We start from the raw sequence: 5000 nt of genomic DNA on the forward strand, positions 1-5000 counted from the left end.
TAAAACTCCGAAAGATAATACCAACACTACCCCCGCTCTACCCCCCTCCTCCCCAAAATATAACAATTAAAATAAATAAGTAAATAAACATTCACATCCTCCAATGATAATTATTATAATCAAAATAAATGAATAAATAAACACACATCTTCCAATGATAATCATTGAAATAAAAATAGATAAATAGACAAACATCACATCCTCTAATAATCATCTTAATAACAATTAAAATAATTGGAGAAAAAAAAACACCTTCCAATAATAATAAAAACAATTAGATAAAAAAGATTACAAATAATAAAACCCTCCAATACTAATACTCCCCCCAGCCCCCACCCTCCACCCAAAAAAAAAAAAAAGAAAATGATAATAATTAATAATAATAATATTAATAATAATAATAATAAAACAACAGTACTACCCAGCATACAAAAAAAACGGGTCTATATGAAGCGATCAGGAATAGAAAACAAAAGAAATACCCTCTACTCTTCTTAGACTAATAGGTGTGACATGTTTCCATATTGTATTGGAGTTACAGTGCATTCAATATTCTGTGGTGTCGTTTATGTGCATTTCCTTGGGAAATAGATGTTCTCCATGCACGTGTACATTGGCATTATGAAATATAATCCGTTAATCAAAGAGACACAAACCTAAAAGTGCAGTGTCTAAGTGTCTAACCTGTACGTTACCATAGGCCATGATGGAAATATGGTGATATATATATTACATGATAACTAGGTGGATTGAGAACACTGTTAAGGTTATTGTGATGAAAATGATTAGGAAAACCTCTATGTACAATTCATTGTGACAAATTATCTGAATAAGTGTTTGTTTTTTCATAGAAAGGATACAATTTTTTCTACCAGTAATGGTATACTTAATTAAATCTGATTAAACAAACTAAAAGTGGGATGACTGTAGCTGAATGTAGAGTATGTGAGGTTGAAGTATTTCTGTAGTTTTCAGCTCTTAAGACAAAACTATAAACTATTGCTGTATGTACTTGATTTATGTCTTTCATTGATGTGACACACTTTTACTGCTCATAATGAACCAAACAAGAAAATGAAAGGGACGATTTTAATCTGAATCTGATCACGTCTGCTACTGAAACATTATACACTGAAACGACTCCGAGATGTCCTCAAGGGCCATGACTTAGATAAAGAGTTTTACAGATAATATAATAAACTTAATGTCAAGCGTGTCTACCATGCAGAATGGGCTTTACTGTGGGGCATAGATTGTACCAGTGTGGGCAGCATACTTATGCAGTGCATTTTCCTCACCACCCATTGTAACGGAAGAATCATTAACACTTCTTTAGCCCTTCACTGCATGACCGTATTTTTATTTTCGATTAATTAAGGTTCTGATTAAAAAAAAACAATTCTAATAAAACAGGAACTTCTATTTTAAGATTTAATTAGTATAAAAATAAAGAAAATATTCCTTTTATCATATGTGACACAAAAGGTAATAAAAAAGGCTCTCAGGTGGCATGGAAGGTAATGAATCTTTTTTCTTTCTAAAAATCAAAGTCAACTTTTTTTGACAATAAGTATTTTTTAGAAATTAGACATTTTGCAAAGCTGGTGCGGTTATTTCAATTCTTATCATCTTGCAATCATGTCCATTCGCACATCTTTTACTGAAATATGAACATAAGCATTTCCCCTTTTCTCTCTCTCTTTCTCTTTCTCTCTCTTTCTCTCTCGTAACTTCTCCAAATTTGCAGACTTTTAGCGATTTCTCGTAAATCTGTTAATATTATTGTGTTTCTGTACATAAGCCATATATTAAAAATTCTGTACAACCATAAATTAACAATTGCTATGTCTAGCAAGTGGTGGAACAGCCTCAATATTCCCTAATTTAGATCTCATTTCACTTCTCTGCCTCCTGGATAACGACTCTGTGGATGAGACCTCCTGTTCATTGAACGAGGTTCGTTTCGGCAAAGGTAGAAAAAAATATATATAAATGAGACTGAATAATATCACATCGCAAGATATGTATCTGACGCATTTCGAATTATGTCATGTATTTCTGATTAACATATAATTCGAAACCTATCAAATACATCTCCTACACTATAAAGGTTAGCCTCATTCAATTATTTGTTCTTGTTCTGTTCATTACAGGTAGAAGAGCCCCTGGTGTTTTGGTGGTTATCTGATGGCAAGTCCAAAGTTGACATTTAAAATACGATATGATGCCACTATTGTTGGATCTTAATAACGCAAAGGAATTAGATATCTCTAATCAAAGAAGGACTATTTACTTACGTTTATTGTCTATGCGCGAAGGAAGCTTTACCATATTTACCATCTTGAAAGGAATGCTAGTATACCGTAAATTACTCATATTCACCGCCCTTAAGCTAGGAAATGTGCGATTCAATGGCTTCTGCAAATCATATTTCCAAAAGGATATAGATGTAAGAGGACGAGATGCTCTAAATTATCAAGTATTGTTTACTTTGATTTAGTTGCATACATAAAAAAAACATATTTTCACTACAAGTAATCATTAGATATTCACTTCACACTTTGTAACATGTAAGAGAAAACAAAATAAATAAACGTATCTCTTAGCAGAATACAAAATTACTGTAAAATTTGTGGACGTGGTTTTCTTTGACACAAACATTTTTTCTTTCTTACCATGGCAGAACAGATAATCATGCAAAAAAAAGGAATATGAGTCACATTTCCGGCCCCTAGTTTCTTGTCAGAAAGTAAACAAACCGCAGCGCCATCAGTGGCTACCAAACTAACTAAATTTGTACAGGAGTGTATCATTTCCCTGACAGCGTGTAATACGAATGGTCTCCAATTGTCAAATATAAGATAAGAGAAAGTAGTTGTATTATATCAGATACGCGATGCAGTGAAGGGTTAAGGCGTACTGCTCATTTCATAATTCATATTGTTTTACCATGTGAATAGCACAGAGAGCAATAACATATATTTGATGATTTGACAATACTGTACTATGAAACAGTCATATGACGTATGCTCTTTTTTTTCTGGTAACTGACAGCCTGAAACTGGTTATGCACAATGATTATTATTCAGTGCAGTGTACATTTCTGTCTCTCTTTTTTGTCTGTGCATAAATAGGTGCTTGATTAAGATTTTGCTTTAGTTACAATACAATATTTGGAATGAAAACGGAGTTTATATCTTCAGTAAACAACTGCATCAGGACTTACTGTAGAAATACGAAAATACTGTGGGTATTTATCATGAAGTAGTCAAGCTTTGTACCTATATGTCACCAAATAGAGTTTGAACTGTGTGGTTGCATTTTGAATATACACTGTAGGTTTTGCAATGTTTCTTTTGAAGTCTTTAGGCTTGACATATAACTGGTTGACACTGGTTTATTGAACACATACACATACACACATATATTATATGCTGGAGAGAGAGAAAAAACAAACAAACAGAAAATGCATATAAAGACACATTTTGTTTATATTTGGTAGTGACTCTACTGAAGGTTCCTCTATTCATTCTTAATGATGTATCATTGTAATTTGAATTCAGTGGATTCCCCTAATTAGTAAATTATTTCACAGGACTATTCCCTGGTTCAAACTGGTTCAGATGACATTTGATATAGCTTCCAATTTACTGTATATGAAGCTCAGCAAATAAAAAGGGTTTAGAGTTTATATTGAGAAAAAAAATGTCCATGCATGAGTTTTTTTTATATATATATCAAGTAAATTATACAAACATTCCACTATTATCCATTACCAAGTGGTCAGCCATTTAAATGTAGCTTTTTAGTCAGTGGAGATTTATCAATGCATGTTGCATTACTCTATATTGTCGCCCAGGGTGACAACCAGGCATGATAACTTGCAACCTACTCGACCTGTTCATTGCTGTCACAGAGGCAGGGTAAATAATAACCTTCATTTCTGCTTGCCATAGACATCGTAAGAGAAATAATGGCTGCATTTTTTTTTTTTCATATTTTTCTTTTTAATCCTTGCCTAATCTGACCAAAAAGACTTACACTTTAGCATTGAGATACAGGAAGGGATCAATACCAAAGCTACTAGAACAATACTCTTTGGAATCTTGTCGTAAACGCGTTTAGGGTTTTTCCATATGTTTTGGATATTTCTTCTTTACTAACATTTATCAGGCTGTATAGAATGTGCATCCCTCATACGATATATCAATAGGCATGTTTTATATTGCCACTCTATAAAATGCTGGCATCCCCGAATTTGAATCAAGGGACTATAGAAGTTTGGCCATTATGTACCATAACTTTATTCCCTTTGCTGTCCTCGTAAAAAAAAAGAAAAAAATATGCCTTTTGTCTGAGTACATTGATTCAAAATAGTTTTTTTTATGTGATCTTCCCAATTCTAACCTGACATTTCTCTGACCACAATCTGTAGAAAAAAATAGAAAGATTTACATTATGGGAACATACTGAATAAAACCAAAGCCAGGACCTACTTAAACACAAGAATTGCTTACTACTAAGGTTTATAGATAACATACCCAGTGTTGTGTATATGGCGAAAACTGGATTTGTAGCCAATGCATTACCTCTTAGTCCTGTGTACTTGGAGACCACTCCTTATCTTTTTTCTTTCTCTTTTTTTTTAATAGTTTTAGTTACAGTTACCAGCAGGTCTGGGTTTAGAATTTAAAATAAATAAATAAATATGAATAAATAAAATAAAACCAAAAAAAAATGAAAAAAAAATAATAATGATTAAGAGACAACCAAAAAGTTGATAGAATGGATTAAGAATGAGGATATTGATACAGTTTTAAGATTAGCATTAGGTTCTTATGGTATGGTGGAATTATAGTTAGAAGAAAGAACACACCATTCGCAGCTCATAAGAAAGTACAGTACTAGGACTGTAACCGCAGCCTCTCCTTAGGAGCTTTAAGCATTAAGAAAATCAATAGTTACAGTACTCATTCTAGCAGTCAAGAATGACTAATGTG

This window comes from Penaeus japonicus, unplaced genomic scaffold, assembly GCF_977035675.1.
Source record: "Penaeus japonicus unplaced genomic scaffold, GWHDUDI00000001_assembly GWHDUDI00000041, whole genome shotgun sequence".
NCBI classification, from domain to species: domain Eukaryota; kingdom Metazoa; phylum Arthropoda; class Malacostraca; order Decapoda; family Penaeidae; genus Penaeus; species Penaeus japonicus.